The sequence below is a fragment of the Dermacentor silvarum genome, chromosome 2, assembly GCF_013339745.2.
Source record: "Dermacentor silvarum isolate Dsil-2018 chromosome 2, BIME_Dsil_1.4, whole genome shotgun sequence".
NCBI lineage: Eukaryota > Metazoa > Arthropoda > Arachnida > Ixodida > Ixodidae > Dermacentor > Dermacentor silvarum.
Window position 1 is genome coordinate 125,553,294 of NC_051155.1, and position 23,370 is coordinate 125,576,663.

Genomic DNA, 23,370 nt, shown 5'->3' on the forward strand with positions numbered 1-23,370 from the left:
GCCTTTAAAGTAATAATGCCTTTTCGCGCTTATCGCGCTTTGTCAGTGGTCAGAGCGACGGTCCGCTCGCGTTATCAACGGGATCAGCCGGCCGTGAGCGGTGGATGATAAGACTATTCTAAAATAAGACATAAGGCATCGCTACAAAATCGCGGCCCAGTTTATCTGCGTGCGCAAAGTCTCCGCGATGCATTGCGAAGCTGTGCATCGCTTGCCACCGCTTGTCCAGTGAAGGTGCCTCCGTGCGCATGTACGCCGAATTTGAGTGTGTTGTTCACTCCAATGTGCTTGCCGATTGCCTCTGCTGCTGAGCTAACAGCGATCGCAGATGGATATCGCAACGACAACGCAGTTATCGCATTTTGGTGGGTGAGGGCTCTTGTGTGCAGTTAGAAAAGTAGACTTATACCCCTGTCACACGGCACATGTAATGTCTTTTGTAGTAAATGACATTCATACCGAATGTCATTGCCGTCTTGGGTTCCCGGTCTACACGGGTAAAAAAAATGGCAGTCGCAATTGATGGCAATGTTTATCGGCAGGCTGCTATGATAACGAAACCCTAAAAATCGTCCTTGCTGTTTACATTTTTTCACTATATTGTTAACAATACAATGGTAAACTGGATGGTTATCTGAAAATATATTACATTTCGTTTTCACTGACCGATTTTGTAATTTTTTGCCAAGCCCCTGTCGTCGAGAGTACACAAGTCGCGCGTGAATGAGTTCGGGAAACTCATTCAACGGGCGAATGCCATTAGCAGTGAATGTCATTCACTATGCCCGTGTAGAAGCAACAAAAATGACATTAACACGTAATCTCATTCGCTGCGAATGCCATTACACGTGCCGTGTGACAGGGGTATTAGAAATCAGGAAGGTGTTGCAATTGTTTAGTGTGTCGTGCTTGTGATGAAGAAATGCCATCGCACTGGGTGCGTTTGCGGTGACCGCTGGCAGTCTTTGCGACACTGCGGATCCGATTCATCACTGATGACAGAGTAGCCATCTGAAATGACAGCTGCGATACGTTGTCGTTGGAGAACACTACGCACTGCTTAGGATCGTCGTCCACCGCGGCGCATCGACGCCTTGCAAGCAGCTACAGTGACTTGCCGATAATTATTTGCTGTGCGCTACATCGCCACAATGCAGGCAATGAACCGTGTCGTGGGGCCATCACAGCCCAAGAAGATATTTGCATAAGCGCGCGAAAGTCGACGCATTTTTTTTCATAGCGGTGCTCAGTACATCACCAACGACAGTGCGTTGTGGGTGTTTTATTTCGCCGGCCAAGATTGTTAACGCCTCTCAGTTCCGTATGACGTCGCTGTTGCCGAAAAATAAGTTGGGCGCGGCCCAACCGTGGTGGCCACGCACAAGAGTTACATGCCTCGCGCGGGGTGTGATCTATGGTTTTGATTGACAGGCGAACTCGTGCGAAATTCGTACATCGCGAAAGCCTCCACGAGTTGAACTCGGGCACATGGCGGCGGCCGCAGCAGCCTGTGTCATCGCATCCAGCGGCAGCAAGCATCAATATCTCCTGACCCTTGTATGAGTGCTTTCGGCATTCCTGAGTGCTTACACGGTAAGCGCGCGGCAAACCACTTCTGCACCAGCCGACGCTCACTTCGGCTTACTTTGGTGCGAGCAACGAGCGAACTGTTTAAAGCCTATTGTGAAAACCAGGCGCACATCAATCTGTGCTCGGAAATGCTAGCGCAAGCACGTAGCGAGCCGCGCCAATCCAATACAGAGAAAAAAAAGAGGGTGAGCGTCCCCTCGTGGTATAACACGAAACGTATTAAACTATGAATTAGTCTAATACACATTGAGTGTACACCTTGTAATCTTTAAAATGCTTATAACCCACGGTAATGCGACTTGTAATATTGTACTGAATGCATTTATTTCATAACTTGCTTGTGCCTGTAATGCACTCGGTGGAACGACAAACAAGTGAAAGAAGGCACGACCATGCACAGACCGTATCATCACGTGAGCTCCAGTTTGTCGACCGCCCATATGGCAACGCCCAAGGGATGATAGCCACCCAGAGGGAATCTAGATAAACCACTGAAACTGAAGGCGTGCCGACGGACAAACTTTGTCTTGTGACCATTAGTTCTTTCATCTTTGGGCGTCGCCAGAGCTCGTGAAGATCCCGAGTTTCGCCAAACTCGGTGCATCCTGCATAGCACCCCTGGGCCGGTATTTTGTAGCGATGCCTTTGAAGTAATAATGCCTTTTCGCGCTTATCGCGCTGTGTCAGTGATCAGAGCGACGGTCCGCTCGCGTTATCAACGGGATCAGCCGGCCGTGAGCGGTGGATGAAAAGACTATTCCAAAATAAGTCATAAGGCATCGCTACAAAATCGCGGCCCTGGACTCCGTTGCAATACTCCTTCGCATTATTAATGTGCTTCACTGCACGGCATTGTGCTTCGCTGCATTACAAAAATGTACTGCGGCAAAGGTTGATGAAAGGTGCCGATCATGAGACTAAAAAGCCGAAAAATAATTTTCCTTCCGAAGCGAATATCGAATAGCACCATATTCGAACATTCGCACAGTCCAACTGTTTCGAGATGCTACTTGCCTTGAGTCACTGAACTGCGGATGACGGAGATTTAACATAAAGAGGACCAAGGATTTCTCATATTGCTTGGAAGACCTCAGCGATGATCATGTAAGCAGTCGAACGTCCAGCCAGGAAATTAAATGACGACGACCTAAGTGTCTCGCGAAATGCCAAAAGTATAACGTAAGAAAAACAAAACACTCCAACCTTATAGTGAAATAACCTTTAACTCTTCCTTGGTATGCATGGAAATACCGAACAAGTTGGCTTCAATCCGAAACCATCATGCAATCAAAATACTGATATGACAGTGTGCTTTACTTCACAAACAAAGCTAGGCGCTGGTCTGGCCGAATGGCCTTGCGGAACCTCGTATTCGCCTTTGTTATTCCAGGCCCCACGAGTTCCACGAGTGTGTCGAAACTTCGCGGTGCCATCCTTAAATAGCTAGCAAAGAAGAAAGCATAGCGCGATCAGTTAGGAAGACAGAAAAACTGTCAAGAATATTTACTTGCGGTAGTATTCAACGTCGCGCGACCTGAGGTGCGGCAAGGAAGCGTTGACGTTACCCAACTTCTCGCGCTATTGCAAAGCCGGGCGAACCCACCATCGCAATTTCCGAGGGGGCCGCTCCTGCCGTTGTTCATTGTCCATCGCCAGAAATCAACTGGCTAAAAGTATGAGAGTTATTTCCTCTTCCTCGTCCATGCCAGCGATCGATGTGGGCGCAAGCGGAAGTGGTTGCCACCGCGGTGGCGAAACAAGTCTGAACATCTTGGGGATGCGCGAAAAAGGTTTTCCGCCCGCTTTTTCCTTTCCACCCGCTTGTCGCTTCTCAAGTGTGAACGTAGCCTTACCGACTGCAGTTGTGCGAGAAGCGGAAAACATCGGAAGTTTAGTTGCGATTGGGCTAGAAAATAGAAAGCCGCTATAGCCGAAAGCCGAAATATTCACGTCGCGACAACTTGCCGACTAATTTTGACATCGCCGTATGACTTCGTGATGGCCCGTGACCGTCTTACGTTAGAGGTTGCACAGTTGTGAACCTGGAGGCATGGAAGTTCCGGTTGATTATTGAGGCAGGGGGGAATTTATTTTGAGGTCGTGGAACTATCTGACGTGGTTTCACCGACACTCATTGGCAAGGATCTCTTCGACGCGAATGATCTGTATAGAGGACTCCCGTGCGCCGTGTCATGCACCCATGTCATGATAGCATTGGGTGACAGCAGCCGCTACGTTAATAAACAGTTTTAATTTAGCGTGGTTACCGGAATAGCGGGATCGAAATGTGCCTGCGCAGAACGCTAAACGACCCATACCGTTTACCGTGCGCACGCTATTTCTCAGAGTTAACATTACCGTGTTAGCGTGTTTCCGTAGTTTACGTAAAACATGGCGGCGGTCCCGGTCGCCCGCTTCCAACTGAATTTGGCGCTGTTTTTGTAGAATTCACTTCGATCGTAGTAAATGACTGCGTAAACGGCTTTTGCTTAGTCTCATGCCGCTTCGCCGAGAGAGTGTTATGGCTAATCTTGAGGAATTTTCGAGATCGCTTCTCGTTTCGAACGCGCCCATGCCTAACGAGAGAAATTTTCTCCGAGATGCGAGCGCCACCTCTCAGTAAAGTTGGGAGATAGGCGCGACGACGGCATATGGCTTCTGAGATGGGAACATTTCGGAGGCTATGATAGACAGCTTGTACTGCTTGTCTGTTTCGCTGCAGATCGGCGGTCATGACAAGTAAAAATACAACGCGCCGCTGGCTTCCATTGCGCTGCCTCTCGCACTTTCCGGACCCACACACACATAGACTTAGGTGCCCTATGTATGCGAAATTTAAAGCGTAATGTAATAGCGTCCCGCACCTAAACTACGCTATCACGCTATATAAAACTCTCTTTCTGCAAAGTTCGTTTGAGGAACGGTAACGCTATTTCCCTTAACCCCGCTATTACGCTAACGTTAAACTAAATCTGTCTAAACTGTCGTTAAACTAAAACTGTCGGAGCACTCGCTTGAGCGAGTGCTCCGTGTTGTATGCCATGTTATACGCTCGGCGGCAGTTTTTGGTGATTCTCGCGCTCGTGTGTTCTATTTAGTATTACGGGGTGTTTTGTGCAAGGGAAATGGTCCTGTAAAACGTACGGAATCGATTTAAATCAGCAAGGACGGAGTTCCTGCCGCGTCGAGGTGGACGAAGCACCCATAGCGCCGTGTGTGCGCGTGCGTTTGAACCTACAGTCAACCTGGACAATCAGTTGGGCATTTCTCAATATCTGTTTCAGTAATATTACCTTATTCCAGGATTCTCACTGTAGTGCTAAGCTGTGTTTTAGCAGCAATCAGTAGTTACGAAACATATCATGATACCGAATATATGAGTTACGAACATATGATGAAACATATGAACTCTTATTGCGGAATTAGCCCGTTGGTTTGTGTTTTCAGCAACGAACATCGCACAACCAGCAAGCGAAGAGCTTTCGCATCCGGCCTATTTCTGCGTCATGTGAACTCAGTGTATCATTTTCGGGCGCGTTCACACTCTTGGGTATTGTTTTTCGTTGTCAAATGTGACACACCAATAGGGCGATTCTTGCCGTCGAAGAAGTAGGCGCATGCAAAACGTTTTTTTTTCATTGTGCTCATGCTCACCTCGTTTTTTTTGGCGCTCTTCATGTCAGTGACCCTAATATATCGTGCTCCACGGAGGGGGGGGGGGGGGGGGAGGGGGCCCTGTAGCGCCTCAGCATGCGATGCCCGTCAAAGAAGAAGTAGTTGGCAGTCGACCGCGCGGCAGGGGCAGAGCTAGAATAAACAAAATCAGTTCGAAAACTCAACGCTGTCAGGGCTGGATCTCTCTCGTGTTAGCTCCGACATATCCATTGCAGATTTTGCCTTTGGGTTGTTTTCGTTCCTTCTGGGTCGAGGAGGCCTCGGAGTATGCTCCAAGTTTTGGACATTCCTAAGTGTCTGTCAATTAGAGTAGAGTGCACGTGGCTTCTCACTGCTGCTGAGATAGCCGATTCGCGTGGTCTTCTATTTCTCTGTCGAGTGCCATGATTCTCATTTATTGGCGCCGGTTGTGCTTGCGACCTTTCCAGCGTTTTTGTAAGCTTTGTTTGGCCTTCCACATGTGCAGGAGGTTGCTGTCCATTTCCTCCACGCCTAGATCTTCAGAAATGTTTTTGGTGGCTTTCTGCACGCTACGCTGGAGTGTCTCTGTCCACTTCTGTATGTCTTCGATGGTTTCTGTCACATCGTCCTCGCGTAGCTTACGAAAGGTGTCCCACTCGGTTAGCGTTATTTTCCGGCCTTCCTTTTTACACGGGCCTCCTTGTAGCATTGTGTTCAGAATGTAATGATCGCTGCCAAGATTTACGCTCGTGTTGACCCATTTCGTGATGGCTATGTTCTTTATGAATGTCAGGTCCGGCGTAGTGTCTCTGTTGACGATATTGCCCATTCCGGTAGAGTCTTCTGGGTTAGTTATTAGCGTGAGCCCCTCGTGCTGCGCGTATTACCGCAGGTTGCGGCCTTTAACGTTCTCGATGGTATAGCCCCAGGCAGTGTGCGGTGGTTAAAGTCGCCCACGATGATCAGTGCTTGTCTGCCCGCCACGTTTAACGCTTTGCGGAAGAGCGAGCGAAACTTGACTTTTTGTCGTGGTGGGCTGTATACGTTCAGCACGAATAGGCTTCCCTCCTTTTTTCGGGAAGGTATGATTTCGAGTAGGACGTGGTCTATGTTTCGTATGCCGGTGTGGTGTTCTACAGCCACTATGTTTCGGTGTATCAGTGTGGTTACTGTTGCTTTTTCATCTGAAGTGCTGTATGTTTTGTATCCTGATAGTTTTGCGGTCCCCCCTGTTTCCTGGAGGGTGATTACGTCCAGTGATGGCTTGGCTTTTACGAACTGCTGCAGGTTGCCCCTCTTACGGCGAAACCCACGACAATTCCACTGCGAAGTCGTCTACTCGTTACGCAGCACCAAGTTGGTTACTCGAGTTCGTGCAGCTGATCTCAGCAGCAGGTGGTCTGCTGTACGGCTTGCTCTTCACCGGCCTCGCTCCTGCCGGTCGGGCGTCTTTCGACATATGTTCCAGCTGCGCTACTCTACCCTCGATAACCGCTGTGACATTTCCACTCGCATCTGCTTATCTGCTGTTGTAGATCCGAGCGCATCTGGATGAATTGCTGCTATAGACCTGCGAACATTTTCTGGAACATGCCTTTTACTTCTCCGAGTACAGAGTCGCTTTGCTCGTCTGTTTTTTTCATTTGCCCTTCGCTTATGCGGCGGCGTCTCTCCACTGTTCGGCGTGGGCACGGGCGTCGGCGGAGCTTGATTTGGTGTTGACGTCGTACTAGCTGTGGGCGTGTTACGGGTTATCTCTGTTTTTTTTGGATGCTTAAGTATTGCATTTTCCTCTTTCAGCGTTTTATTGCGATAGCAATTATATGGACACTCAAAAGCAGATTTCTGCCGTCGGCGTCGCCGTCGCCGTCGCCGTCGCCGTGAGGTTCCGTATGACGTCATTTGGAGAAGAAATCGTCGCCGCGCGCCGAACGCTGTATGTGCGAGTGAAAGGGCGCGGGGGGCGCGTCTTTCACGGGGAGTGAACGCACGGCGGAGAACAAACGCGCGTTCTGCGCCGTGCTCGCTTAAGGGCTGCAGAAGTAGGCGTCTCTGTTCTCCTTCACAATCACCATGTATGTAGAGCAAACGCGCCTTCTTCCAACGAGCGAGAGGCCGTGGGGGAGGGGGAGGGAAGGGAGGCGACGTTTAGCTGCGGCACGCAGTGCCTATTTTTGGCGCTGAGCCGTGCTCCCTCAAGGGCTGCAGAAGATAGCGCCAACCTTTCCCTTTCCCTCAAGAACCACTTACCAGTGCCTATTTATATCAGAGGCTCCGGCAACAGTCACCAACGCCGCACGCATTTTGAGCGAACGCGGGCAAAACGCCGATGGCGTCGACAACAGTTCTGCGTGTTGTTCCTACCAAAGCCGCTCACCTTACTTCGTATGACATTGCTGTGTTGCTATCGCATTCATTGCTTCGCCCTTAGGGCGAAACTGTGACATTTTTTATCTCCTCCCTGAACGTCGCGTTTTCTCGCGTTATTTGGTGTAGCATCTGTCTGATGTGAGTTATTTCCTGTTGTAAGGCGGACTCCTCCCGTGTAGGTGAATCAGCATTGCCAGAGAGCGCGCGTGCCCAGCTCACTTGTGCCCGGGTTTCTGCCTCTCCTCGGGTGGGTCGCGATCTTGATCTTGTCCTGAATCTCGATTGGGTCCTCGACCTGGTTCTGGAACCGTGCCGTTGGCAACTGTTCCCCCGCATAGTCCTGGGGTTGAGCCTTCGGTTCGTTGTCCTTCCGATCCGTACGTGTTCTTGCCCGTTGCTCGGCCAGCTCACTTGTTGTAGTCGTTGATGCTGTCGAGTCTTTCGGCCTCTGCTTCTTCTCTTCTTCGTCGCTCCCAGCGCCTTCGCCGGACCAAAAACAGCATCTTGTATTTTGCCTTGCAGCATCTGTCTCCCGTGATGTGACCTTGTCCGCATAGCTGACATTTTGCTTCACACTGATGTTCTTGCGTCGGGTTGGCCACGCCGCATCTTCTGCATATTTTTTCGTTTAGGTTCGGGCAAACGTCTGCTCTGTGTCCCAGCCTCCCGTAGCAAATGTCAAATGTCAAATGTCCTTGACAAATGTCAGCAAATGTCAAATTGCTTTCGGTAGAGCGAGCACCGGACGATTAATTGCAAATGCCAAATTGTAGCAAATGTCAAATTGCTTTCGCTAGAGCGAGCACCGGACGATTAACGCGCCGTAATTCACGTATCTGGGCACGTGAAATCCGTCGAAGAGTACGCTCACATTGTCTGTGTTGCCCATCCTCTTCGCGTGTAATATACTTGGGTTTCTTTCTGTCACTAGGCTCTCTATATCTTCTGAGCTTTCTTCTTCGGGTATCCCTTTTATGACTCCTTTAGACGTGGTTTCCGGTGCGGCTCTGTAGGCGTTGGCTTCGTGTTCTTGCTCTCCCACGTGTATCTTCCTGATGGCTCCGTACCGCCTGGCTCGCTCTTCGGACGGCGTGCTGACTATTATGCTATTGTTACGAGCCAGTTGTCCTGCGGACAAAGAAGATGCGGATGCATAGAGCCGACGAGACGAGGAAGAAGTGAAACTGTGGTTTGCCATCTTTGTTGTTGCTGTCCAACTGTTAGTCTCCTTGTACATAGTGTACATCAACCCCCTTTTCTGTAAATCTCCCCGTAAGATCTTGGTGGAGCTGCGGCGTACATCACGAGCACATCACGGAACTTCGAAACGGAAATCTTGTGGGCCCTTCGACCATGTCGACTGAGAGGCCCGCTGCTTCTGCTTCGGCTACCGCAGCACCGATTGTCTTGACCCAACTCCGGGACCCTGGCGCCTTCTCGGGCACTGACAACATGGACGTCGAAGACTGACTAATCGAATACGAACGTGCCAGCAAGAGCAACCCGTGGGACCCGACTATAATGCTGGCTAACATCATTTATTACCTCAAGGGAACGGCCCGTGTTTCGTTCCGAACACACGAAGAAGAATGGAGAAGTTGGCACACTTGCAAGCAAAAACTGCAGGAACTCTTTGGGACGCCAGTTGGCCGTCAGCGAGCCGCGAAGAAGGAACTTTCGTGCTGGGCCCAAACATCTGCTGAACCGTACGTTGCGTACTCTGACGGCGGGTCGATGACAAGATGCTCGAAGCTGACAAAGTCAGCCACATTCTTAAAGGCATCGCCGACGACGCCTTTAATTTACACGTATACGAGGACTGCTCTACAGTCGATGACATTATAAGAGAGTGCCGACGCTTTGAAGAAGCAAAGAGCTGTCGTGTCTCACAACAATTCGTTCGGCTCCCTAATAGAGCACTGCACGGGCTCGGGCTTACCGGAAAGCCCGGGCCCGGCCCGGCCTGCGGGCCGGGCCGGGCCGGGTAGAACAGTTTTTTCACGGGCTCGGGTCGGGCTCGGACACGGCGCGTGCTTTTTGGCCCGGCCCCGGGCCGGGCTTGGGTTTTTTGACGCGGGCCCGGGCGGGGCTCGGGCTTTCTGGTGGCGTGCATGTGACGTGCAGCGAGTTATTCGCGGGTGTCTCAACTCTGAAAAACATTATTTTTCGGTCTGGGCCGGGTTCGGGCCGGTTTCGAGTCGGGCTCGGGCCGGGCTTGGGCCGAAGGTAAAGGGGTGGCGGGCCGGGCCGGGCGGGTAACGTTGATTATTTAAAATCATAAAAATTTTGATCCATAAAAATTTTGATCGGGCTCGGGCGGGCCGCCCAACGTAAAAACGGGCTCGGGCCGGGCCCGGGCTGAAAAAATCGGCCCGTGCAGTGCTCTACTCCCTAATACCGCCGCTAGCTCATCTTGTGAAGACGTCCAGCCGCCCGGTGCCGAAAACTTGCTGCGTCTTGTCCGGCGCGAGATTGAGACTGCGTCTCCGGCGGTTCCCCCGCCATGTTCTTACGACGAGTCCCGTCCGGCAGTATTTCTGATCCAAGCTGTCGTACGCGAAAAGCTGGCGAACGCAGGCATCCGTCCGATCTGTTCTGTAAGTAGCCCTACGGTCGGCATTTCTTTCGATATCCACGCCCACAATCGACCTACCTCGGATACCGCGACCCAAACCAGTGGTGCACACATGACGTCAAGCCAATATGCTTTAATTGCAATGGAGTAGGTCATATTTCCCGCTATTGTCGCTATCGTCGGATTTCGTCTACTCGTCCTGCGTACGCTTACCGCCCGGAAGACAGCCGCTCCTGGCCTCTTCATGCCAGCAATGACCTGCCGCACTGTGATGTTGCTGCTCCGACTCCACGCTACAATCGCCGCTCGCCGTCCCCACAGAACCAGCGTTCTCGCTCACCGATTGCCCGTCGCTCACCGTCGCCATACCCTCGCCGTCCCTCTTCAGAAAACTGACCGGTGCAGCTCCCGGAGGTGAAGCTGCAGTGACCAACCGACCCGGAAATCCTCTGTTGACCCTGACCACCCGACAAAACCTTTTGGACATAGAAGTGGACGGCGTGCCTGTCTCGGGGCTCATAGACACGGGGGCGCAATTATCGGTTATGAGCGCTCGCCTTTCTCGTCGTCTCCGCAAGGTTCTGACGCCCGAGGCGTCGCCTGTGGTTCGTGTGGCCGACGGTGGTACATCTTGCGTCGTTGGGATGTGCACTGCGCGTGTGAGCTTCGCCAGCCACCAAACCTCAGTTCTATTCGCCGTTCTGCGCCAGTGTCCACATGAAGTCATCCTCGGCCACGATTTCCTGAGTACCTATGCTGCCCTCATCGACTGCTCTTCTGGCCTTCTCCAGTTGGAATTTCCTTCTCTACCCGATCTCTCCACCGAGTCACACCCGCGTTTATGTGTCGCCGAGTTTGTTCGCCTTCGACCAGCCGCCGCGACGTATGTCACACTGACCTCAGATTCCGCCATTTGTGACAGCCACTACGTCATCTCTCCTTCCCTAGACGCTCTTTTAACAAGGCATGTAGCCCTCCCGCACTACATTGTGACTGTTTCTGCGAACCGGACATTTATCCCTATTCTGAACTTTGGACGCACTCCCCAGTTTCTTCCCGAAGGTATCACGCTGGTAAGCATGACGCCTTTAGACGCAGACAACCCTCTGGCTCTTACTATCGATGCACTCCCGTCTGCTGGAAGCCCTGACACTAGTATTTCATTTGACGGACATTTCGACGCCATGATCGCCCCCGACCTTTCGGCTGCTCAGTCTGACGACCTTCGTCGCTTGCTAGCCGTTTACAGCGACGTTTTCGATTTTGCTTCACCCCATCTCAGCCAGACAAACGTTGTGACTCATCGCATTGACACCGGCAATGTCAGTCTCATACATAGGCGTCCTTACCGAGAGTCTGCGACTGAACGGCGCGTAATTCAAACAGAAGTCGAGAAAATGCTTACAAAGGACATCATCGAACCATCTACGAGTCCTTCGGCGTCGCCTGTGGTGCTTGTCAGAAAAAAAGACAACACCTGGCGGTTCTGCGTCGATTATCCTCATCTAAACAAGATTACTAAAAAGGATGTGTACCCTCTTCCGCGAATTGACGACGCCCTCTACTCTTTGCATGGCGCACAGTACTTTTCTTCTACAGACCTTCGGTCCGGCTATTGGGAAATCGCCGTTCACGAAAAACACAGGGAGAAGACCGCCTTTATAACACCCGATGGGCTCTACCAGTTCAAAGTTATGCCATTTGGCTTGTGCAATGCCCCCGCAACATTCGAATGAATGATGGACTCCCTTCTTCGTGGTTTCAAGTGGTCTACTTGCCTGTGCTATCTCGATGACATTGTCATTTTATCGCCTACGTTCTCCAGTCATCTAAGTACATCTCGGCTATTCTGCGCATCCTTCGAAGTGCAGGTCTTCAACTTAACTCTGCCAAATGCCGCTTCGGTCGCCGAGATATCACTGTACTTGGCCATATTGTCGATGCTACAGGTATACGGCCTGACTCTGCCAAAGTTAGCGCCGTTACGTGGGCTCATGCGACCTTTGTCAGCGCCGAAAAAAGTTGACTCTGCCGCCTGCAGGCCATCTTCAGCCTCTGGACATTTCGTACGAGCCTTTTCACCGCGTCGGCCTCGATTTACTTGGTCCGTTTCCCCTATCCGCCTCTCGAAACAAGTGGGTCGCCGTTGTCACAGATTATGCGACGCGGTTTGCCATTACACGTGCACTTCCCACTAGCTGTTCCACCAACGTTGCAGACTTCTTGCTGCATAAGGTCCTACTCCAGCACTGAGCTCCTCGACAACTGCTCACTGACCGCAGCAGACAGTTCCTGTCCAGGGTGATCGATGACATTCTAAGATCCTGCTCGACGCAACATAAAGTGACTACAGCCTACCATCCACAGACAAATAGCTTGACAGAACGCCTGAACCGCACGCTTACCGACATGTTGTCCATGTATGTGTCTGCCGACCACTACGACTGGGACGTTGCACTACCCTTTGTGACATTCGCGTACAACACTTCCAGGCATGAGACCGCTGGTTATTCGCCGTTTTTTCTCTTATACGGTTGAAACCCTACATTGCCCATGGACACCCTGGTGCCGCCTTCTGGGCGCCCACCCACTGAATATGCTCGAGAGACTATTGGACGTGCCGACCATGCACGTCGAGTTGCTCGCACTTGATTTTCTGAGTCCCAAATCTACCAGCAGTCTCGCTACAACAGCCACCACAGGACCACCCACTTTGTCCCTGGATCGCTCGTTCTCCTGTGGTCCCCAGCACGACGTGTTGGCTTATCCGAAAAACTGCTCTACCAGTACACCGGTCCATACCGCGTGTGCCGCCAAGTGACTGATGTCACTTATGAAACCGCCCCACTAGTGCCTTCGTCATTCTCTGCTCATCCCCGCACGGACATTGTACACGTTGTCCGTCTCAAGCCCTATCATGCCCCGGACACCCCTTAATACCTTGTGTGCTTGTTTTTTTCATGTAGCCTTCGTTCACCAGCACCGAGTCAGTGCTTTCGCCGCTGGAGGATAGTATTACAAGCCAGTTGTCCTGCGGACAAAGAAGATGCGGATGCATAGAGCTGACCAGACGAGGAAGAAGTGAAACTGTCTGCCATCTTTGTTGTTGCTGTCCAACATTTAGTCTCCTTGTACATAGTGTAAATAAACCCCCTTTTCTGTAAATCTCCCCGTAACAATATTTTGCTTCTAGGTTGTGCATATGCTGTCTTCTTCTGCTGCTTCACGGCCAACGCCAGCGGCGTTTCTCAGGCAGCAGTATATGCGTGCCTGCCTGTGCTCCGAAACATTGAGGGCTCCTCGTGGTCGCCCGATCACCTTGTAGTCTTCTGTGAGCAGAGGAGGTAGTCGGCTTGCCTTGATAATTCTGCGTTTGGTTCGATCACCTTTGCACTTGCTGTCCCCATGCGCGCGAGTTAGCGCATCTGCGGCTCTTGGCATGGTTCTCGTCGGGCCTGAACTAACTTCGGATGTTTTCTTGATGTTTCTTCTGCGGACTTCACACCATCCCGTGTCTTTGGTAAAGTACTCCTGTTGCATATCTTCTCCTTCCACGCGTATGACATCCATCGTGGTGCTAGACGTGCTATCGAGGCGTTCCGGGGGACCTCCGGTCGTCCTCTTCGGCGCAGTAGGCCTAGCACTCCTGCCGGCCTTGGTAGCGGCGGAGGCAATGGCCGATCGGCGTGGCGACTAGGAATTGTCGATGTAACTGGCGAAAAAGTGGGCCCACCTTGCAAAAGTTGCTATCCAGGTGTCCCGCTGAACTTCCTCTGTTGATTGGTGTAGAGGTTTTAGCCAGGTTCTGCGATTTTCCGCCGAAAATCATTTGAAAACAAAAACTGCGAAGCCGACACGACGTGCGCCCGCACTGCGTGACCTTCTTCTTCTTCCCAGAGAATACCGAGCATGCGCCTAGGTGCGCACCTGTTAGCAGGCAGTCGACGTCCACTGCTTGCTCTGTGAGATAGGAACGCGACAGGGTCTGCAAACGCAACCTATTGAATACATCATTTCTTTTTACTAACATCCGAAGCATTATCTACAAAGGCGTTGCACCGGAATCGGCCATCGACACATGCGGACCTGACATTATGGCGAAACATGGCTTCGTCCACAAATCAGGCACCATGAATTATTCACGAACTCGTGTGGGGTTTCTGTTTACCGCCGTGACAGCGATACACGCATAGTTGACGGCGTACTGCTGGCCATAAATAAAAAGCCGCCGTCAGATTGCATTAAAATTACATCCACTTTTGAGATTGTTTCGGCAGTCCCAGAACTAGCTTATCAAGAAATAATTTTGGGTGGCTTTTATCGCCCCCCAAATTTCACTGCAACATTTGTGAGCCATTTGCACGATGCACTTCATAGTGGTTGTTCTTGTCACACCGCAGTGCAAATTTTCTTGCAGGGTGATTTTAATATGCCGCATATTATGTGGTAAAATGATCCCCCCCCCCAAGTGCATCCTAACTCCTCTATGGAGCAAGAATTCATACAACTGTGCAATATCTTTTCGCTGACCCAAATCGTTAAGGAACCATGTATGAAGAATAAACCCGCCTGTTTCCAATACACTTGACCTTGTTTTTAATACCCGACCCGACCTTACTTTCGAAATAACATGGTATCAGTGATCATTCCCAACTTTCACTTAAAGTTTGCCTCGACCGACCTAAACCGATTAAAAAGATCGAGATATGAAGAAATTATAACAAGGCTGACTTTCTTTTAAATAATAATGAACGCGTAATGTTTCCTTGATGAATACTTGCGTGAATTTGACTGCCGCAATGCTATGTCAAACTGGTGCATCTTTGTTAGTAAAGGGACTAAATTACCAATAAGCACATCCCTGTTTACACGATCCCCTCTAATCTAAAAAAAACACGGTATAATCGTCAGCTAAAACGATTTAAAAAAAGCGCGTATTTAAATCAGCTAAACTAAGCCGTGCCAATGCTCGTTGGTCAGCCTACAAAGTGCCGATGTATACGTGCTAGCCCTAAAAGACGCCAAAGATAATATCTCAAGCAGCACATCGCCTTCCATGCTTAAAACTAACCCTAAACAATATTGGCGCGTGCTCAATTTTAAAGACAATAATATAATAGCGCTCAATGACTTCAATGACGACGCTATATCAGCCAACCAGTGTCCCGGAATACTGAATGAAGTTTTCACAAACGATTTTTCGTTACCCATCCATTCCACTCCGCCAGACCTACGACCATATGACCATGATAAAATGCTCCCTCTCATTATAAGCTATGATGTCGCAAGTACCATTAGGTCGCTAAAACCATCCTCTGGGCCGGGTCGTGATCAGATTATTATGAAATTCCTTCAAAGCACAGTTTGCTACACATCAATCATCTTAACTAAAATTTTCGAGCAATCGCTAAACGATGGCTTTCTTCCATCTGAGTCAAAAGTCGCGAAGGTAATTCCCATCTAGAAATCGAGCAATAAGCATTCCCATCTATATTACGGACCAATTTCGCTGACAAGTATAACTTGTAAGATACTAGACCATATCTTGACTTCTTACCTAGCTACGTTCTTGGAGTCGCATTCATTTTTCGCACCGTCGCCAGCATGGATTTCGCAAATCACACTCGTGTGAAACTCAACACTTTTTGTACACACACTAAACACCATTCTTGACAATAATTTCTTGGTGACTGCATTTTCTTGACTTTTCTATAGCTTTTGAAAAAGTCTGTCACAAATTGCTCCTTTATTAATTACGACTACTGAAGCTCGATCCCTGGATTTTAACCTAGATTGAAAGTTTTCTTGCTAATCGCTTTCAGTTTTTTTTTCAGCTAACGGTGCGAATTCTGAAGAATTCACAGTCCATTCTGGTGTATTGCAAGACTCAGTCCTCGCTCCTCTTCTTTTCCTCATTTATATTAACGATTTGTCGTCTTGATTTGCCTCACCGTTCATTTGTTTGCCGATAATTGCGTAATTTCTTTAGAAATAACAGGCCCGAACGATGCCGCTCTTCTTCAAGGTGGCATTACTGCCCTTTTTGAGTGGTTTAATACATGGCTTATGGAACTAAACATTAAAGAATGCAAATTCTTGCGAGTGTCTAGAAAGATTACTGCTTTACCAAATTATCACTTAAATAACGCACTACTCGACAGTGTGTCTTCATATAAGTACCTCCTAGTTCACATCAGTAGCAATCTAACATGGGAAACTCACACCTCTCATGTTGTCTGCAACACTAATCACATGCTCGAATACCTTCGTCGTAACTTTGCAAAATCCCCTTCGTCTCTCAAACTAATGCTATATAAAGCATTCATTCGCCCTTAGTTAGAATATGCCGCTTCGGTTTCGTTTCCACATCATAATAATTTCGTAAATTCCCTGGAAACGGTGCAAAATAATTCGGTCCGCGAATCAAATCGCGAGCATCACGTTAATGCAAGCTACCTACGCTTGCTCCTGGACATGCGGTGCTCCGCTTAAACTTTTTTCACCAACTGTATCAGCATCCCTACTTGCGCGATTTGTTAATACTTCGTCCGCATTACGTTTCGCGCAGTCTGGATTGTGCTCAGGAAGTTGGAATTCCGTTGTGTAAAACTGAATCATTCCTACAGTACAAACCATGCACATCAAATCATTGGAATTGCCTTCACAAATTCGTAGTAACAATTTCACATCATGAAAAAATTTTCACTTCATTAACCAATGCTTTGTAACATCTTGTTGTATTCTGCCTCTTTATAGCAATTATTGTATAATGAGAAACAGTGCACTACCAATATGTATTTATAGTATTTTTCGTAACATGCATCATTATATATCACATGTTTAGAAACATTTTACTGTTTCATGTAAATTCAATTTTGTGTTTTCTTTTTGTACATTATACCACTTCTCTCTGTAATGTTTGCTGACCCATACAGACAGACAGACAAAGAACTTTAATGGAGGTCCTGAGAAGCTCTGTTGCCCCCTCTCAGGGAGGCGACGAAGCCGCGGGCCGCACCCACGTCGGGACGGGGAGACCAAGCTCCAGCGCCACATCGTGGGCTCTCTGGACAGCCCAAAATTGGCGTGAATGGTCGGAGCTCCGAAGAGCAGAGCTCCACTCCTCTGCAGTGCATCGATGCGGGCCCCTCTGTAACGAGGGGCATCCCCAGAGCATGTGTTCCAAAGTACTACATTGTCCGCAGCTAGGGCAGTCTGGACTAAAGCAGTCTGGATTGATGTAGTGAAATAAATTCAGGTTGGGATATGATCCCGTCTGAAGCATGCGTAGTGTGACAGCTTGAGGTCTGGTTAGTGTCCCGTGTGGGGGAGGCTTTAGTCTTCTACCAAGGTAGTAGTGTTTGGTAACCTCGTTGAAGGTGGAGAGAGTGTCACGGAACTCGACGAGCCTAGAATCGACGGAGCCTCGACTTGCAGTGGCGTCAGCGCGGAGGGTTAGTTCGCGCGCTTGGACGTGTGCGATGTCATTGAGGTTGCGGAGGGAGTCGAGTTGGCGTTCGAGATGGGCCGGGAACCACGTGATTGTATGTGGCTGGATGACTTTGCCTTTGAGAATTCTATGAGCTTCCTTGACGATGGCACCAGAGGCAAATGCCCGAACCGCCGCCCTCGAGTCAGTAAATATTTCAGCTCTCTCATCGTCGAGAAGTGCAAGAGCGACCGCAGCCTGCTCTGCCCTAGCCGGGGTGCTGTCTCTGATGGAGGCCACACAAGTGACGTGTCCGTCGTGATTGACTACCGTTGCCACGAAGTCCGATGTGTGCTCGTACTGGAGAATGCTGACCCATACGGTAAATAAACAAATAAGTATACATGGGCTTCATTTGAGCTATTGATACTACCAGAAGAAGACTACAACCAGTAGCAGGCATAAAGCATGTATTACTAACATATGTAACTACACCCATTTTATTTCCTTACTCCCAGTGATAGCGTGTACGCAAATAAAGGTTTACCTAAACACCTTATATGACGAGAAATCCCAACCTTTGGACTAGCTCAAACTCGTGCAATCGTAACGTGAATGGGCCTTGTCACAGGTTTACTCGCAGAAGATCCCCCTCCATTTCCTCTATGTGGCGACTATCCTATTGCACCTGACATCTAATGAATAATGATATCCATAACTACCGTCATCCTCTTTCTTTTGGCCCATCCCCTCTGCGGAGGGCACAGATCTACACGACCGAAAGTGTCTCGTGTACTTCCGTGGCCTAACGTAAAACATGCCGCGTGCGATGCCCTAGACTGATTATGTACATTAAACTACCTTAATTCCTGTCTAGTTTCTGCCTGTGTTGATTACAAAGGAATCTGACAGGATGGATAACTCACTCAGGTGTTCTTCGGTCCAACTGCACCAGAAACGCCCGACGACAAATAGAACTGTCAGCACTGAAACGCAGGCGAACTTTTTATGCTTCCCAATGGTCGCATATCTTGGCAGTGGCATACTTTCGAGAACGTGCAAGTCGTCAGAAAATCCAATCCAGTGCTCAAAGTTTCTCCTGCGATTTCTTCCTTATGACACGATAGTTGATAACGCGGGCTGCGTTTCGCCAGAGCAGAATCACTTTTGCCACGAGTCCTCACATTGGTATGCTTAGGCCAATAAAGTACGTATGGCGCGCATTAAGCTGAAATGTGTTGACCCCAACCGTGGTATTGACGTATTTCACAGCCGCAGAAAGGGCTTACGTCTTCAAAATGCATATTAAATTCAAGCCCGTGTTTGACTTGATCTATATGACGCCTGTCGTGAAGGCGCCGAAGAAAACGCAGCGTCTTGGGCAGGATCGTCAAGCATGGGCTTCAAGTTAATATGCATTTCTCAAAACGGGCGTTCATTACACACCAAACGCTGTTTGCACTTGCCGCGGGCGCCGTGCTCCCAGCCGGAAAATCGACGTCAATCGCGCAAGTGCGCGTAGGCACGTGGCCGTGCTGTGACGTAACTGATAATGACGCTTGACTTCGAGAATTATTCAAGGCAACATCAGTTCTTTGTTTAACATGTTGCTTCAAAAGAAGAATTGAAGTTTAGGGAAATAATAAAACATACTAACCCAATGTCTGCGTGTTCTTGTTTCATTCCGCACTGTAGCAACAGAATTACTTCTGTTTCATCTTCTTCCCACGTCGTACAGTCACGTGCGCAGAGATCGAAACTATGTCATTTTCTACCGTGTTCCCGAGCCGCGATCTCTCTCTTTCATCCTCTGGTGCCTGCCTCAGTGCTTGCGATTGTGGCACTGACTTATACCGCTAATCGGGTGTTCTTGTGTAGAGAGCGTAAATCATCGAATGCATGAAACAAGACAACCGCAACAGCTCGCGCGCGAAACCGTCACCGGAAGTGCGCCACTAAGCAAAAAAAGTGAGAGAGAGAAAAGGAATAGAAGGCAGGGCCCGTGACGTATTTTTCACGCGATCCTCGAATCCGGTGTGGGAGAACGCAGGGAAAGAACGGCCCTTTTTCTAGTAATTTACCCCTCTAGCGGCCGTCACTTCAACTAAATTTGTCGGCCAACACTCTCCCGCTAACGCTTCTTCTCGCCTTTCCGCTATAGTTCGCGCAGTGGTAGCATTTACCAAGCAATCTCTCGCGGCGCTCTTGCATTTGATTTTTTCCGCATTGTTTACTTGTTGAATAGCTTCCCATCGTGCCTGCTGCAGTTTGCGGGTAGTGATCGTGAAGCCATCGCGAAGGCAACATGCCGAATGCGTAGTGCAGGCCGTTCTTCTCCGTCAACGACGGCAAGAAAACGTGGAATGAAGATTTTAGAGATGCGCCAGCATTTACGCTTGCACAGCTTCGCCAATACGTTGACCAACCTATTGAAGACCTTTGTGACCGCAGAACGCGTCGCGGCATGAACTTTCTACAAGACAAACTCGTCCTGCATTTGAAGTGGCTCCGAACGCAGGACGAATTTGCCAGCACATTGCTGGTCTACAGAACGTGCCATGAAATTGCTGGTCTACTGTATACAGTGGCAGACCTAAAGTAGCCGACCAGCAAAGACCAGTCCTGCTCTTGGGTCGTGCGATATCAAAAGGAGCATTTTATTGCATTCAGTAAGACTTCCAACATAACTGACATGTCTGTGCAGAGTAATGTGGGAAGAAACATAGTTGTTACGTGATTTATTGATAAATGGTTCATAAATATTCAAAAAATATTATATATAACCTACAAGCTGGCACTGATATCCTGCATCCAACAGAGGCACTGTTGTAATGTGTGTCGAAAAAATATGATATCGACAGCTCTCAATACATCAGGGTACTTTTGAGCACTTGAATCGGTTTGTCACCATTGGCAAGCATCTGAAATGGTTGGGCCAGTACACTTCAAGATAGTCACACAGATGAGCAGTTTGTTTGGCAGCCAGGCACTATACAAATCAGCGCTATGCAACTCTAAAATATCACTCTTAAACCAAATGTTGCTAATGCATCAAACTTACACAGTCATGTCGCCATATTTTCTTTACGTACATTATGTTGTAACTTTCCTTTCCCTTACCTTTCCTTTCAGCCTTAATGTTTCTCATGGCTGAGGTGCATTTTAGTTGTCGATTGAGTAGTGAGAGAGAATGCGCGCGATCCTTCATTTCATACATTCTTCGGTACTTAATACAACGAACTACTACAATACTATTTCGTAGTATTATGAGTGGTGGCAGCCGAATTTTTAGCTCAAAGTATTGCATGCATTGAAATTCGGTCGTAACAAGTAATTACTGCAAAGTACATCACAGTAAAAGTTTTTGTGCTGCATCGCACTCGCAAGCCTATTATAAAATCATCAGTCTACTTTACTAGTATAAGCGGGCAACAAGCAAGCAGGTGCTGAACTCTGTGCTAACTTTACTTCACTGTACGTAGCTGTGCACAAGGGAACACGTTTCCCAAACGTTTAGAGTACAGGCTATGGACTACAACTCAACACAGCCGCAATGAAATGCAAAGCTGTTGCAGTAAGTATTAGAACTTATGCAAGACAGCGTCAGGTAACAGCATGAGGAGCACTATGCGGCGATAGTATAAGGGCATAGCCGTGAGTGTCAAGTGTAATAGGGCCCTCTGTACCTACAATGTATTTGGGGCAGATGACTGATTACCTTGCACATTTGCAGAACATGAAAGTATTGATGGGTTTGAGCTGACATTTTCTGCAGTGGCTAAAGTGATGAACTGGGACAGAAACTAAGCCACCATTTTTGGAACAAGAACTGGGCCCGAAAATCAAGTCGCTTTTCACTTCTGTAACCCAAACTGAGCTCAAGTGAGCTTTTTGCTTCAGCACTTGCTGCTTGAAGAGCATATGTTAGATTTGTACGGAAGAATGTATCAGCATCAATATGGTGCTATGGGGGCCTGTTTAGCGAAAAATAACAATGATAAACGTGTCATATTCACAGAACACAGTCTGCTATGTGCAAAGTGTGAACATAATAACGTTTTGCCTGTGCGATACCAGACATTTCACAGCAGTTCCATTTGTTTGTTACCGTGAACATTAGGTTAATCGGCTTGTTGAGGGCAACAATTGCTTTCTGTACACATCTGTACAGTGGTTTTTCATGCACAGCTGAAAAATTTGTTTACATGGCTTTCTGTGTTATACGCTCCATTCAAAACAAAAATTTGGAAATATTTTCGGTGCAGGACACAGCCGCCCTTCTCCAGCACCGGCTCTTCAGATTCCCCTTCTGTGAGGTCAAAACTGGAATAAAGAAACCAGAGACTAAAAAACAGAAGCGCGGAGCACTGCCAAAAATGATCATTGTGGATACACTAGCGGGGTATTTACAGAACGAGGCAGAAATTGTATCGCTGCAATACTCATTGCCCGACATAGGCGATGACAGGCGATGACAGTAGAGGACTCCGCATACCTCAACTCGCCTGAAAATAGAGGTGTTTTTAATGCCTACTTGAGCACAGTGCTAATCCTAACGGCAGATGAGAGGGACAAATTCGACTGCAGACATTGCGGCAGGCTACAATACAACAGCTGGATTTCTCAAAGGAAAGAAAGAATCCCTGCATCAACTTTAAGCAGGCTATTCGCTGCTGAAACCGTAGGGTTGACTGAGTGTTATTTTTCATTAACAGTACCGGCGACCCTCAGCAAACATGAACCCCGTTTTTATGGTAAACAGATGAAATCACTCGCCATCCGCATATATGTGGACTAACAGCAGCCAATGGACATTGCCGACACTGTCAAGGCTACGGGTCTGCGTATTTTGCAGCACTAACTACACTTTTCTAGCAGAATCACCTGGCAGTATTGTGTGCAGTGCAAGTGGTGAAGGACTGCTGGTAGTGAAGTGTCCTTATTGAAAACCAGGCATGAGAGTAGAAGAGCCCTGTTTGGGCAAAAGATTCTGCTCCAAGCTTGCGTGTGGGGAGCCGGAGCTGAAGTTGTCCGACATCTATTATTACCAGGTGTAAAGCCTCCTGGAAATCAAAGGGTACAAGTTGTGCGACTTTGTATGATATACTCAACACCCCACCTCAGTACTTGACCTGTACGCTGAAAGGGTCGACTTTGATGAGTATGTTTAGTTGAAAACATGGTCCTGGGGCTGCTTTATTTTTATTAGAATGCTGTCATCTCAGAGGTCCTAACAGAAAGAATGAAGCACACCGAGAAGCTACACTTGGTAGGAGCAGGCCACATACTAGATCGGCTTTTTAAACACGGCTTGTATTTCAGCGAGCTCACTGGTGACCTCAAATGACCATTCGCCACCTCACGCCAACCTGAACTTCATGGGGCAAACTGGCTGCAAGGGAGCAACCCGCCGCCATGACAAGAAAACAGCAGCCGATGGAGTTGTTACTGCTGTTTCTTGAAATACCAAAGATCTTCTTTCTGGGGTTTTAGGTGCCAAAACCAGTTCTGATTATGAGGCACGCCGAAATGGATGGCTCCGGATTAATTTTGACCACCTGGGGTTCTTTAACGTGCACTACAACACAAGCACACAGGCGTTTTTGCATTTCGCCTCCGTCTAAATGTGGCCACCGCGGCCTGGATTCGATCCCGCGATCTCGTGCTCAGCAGCGAAAGGTAATGCACCATTGCAAAGGTCATCACTATGACATAGTGGTGAGTTGCCGTCATTCGGACGAAGCGTCACAACGCAGGGAAGCCACTCAAC

The 23,370-nt window shown here is 48.8% G+C and overlaps 1 protein-coding gene across 1 annotated transcript in view; it reads right to left on the reverse strand.

Moving 5' to 3' along the window:
• The window catches only part of LOC125943522 (uncharacterized), a 1,494,167-nt gene that overhangs the window by 341,593 nt on the left and 1,129,204 nt on the right, over positions 1-23,370 (reverse strand). The window lies entirely within an intron of this gene.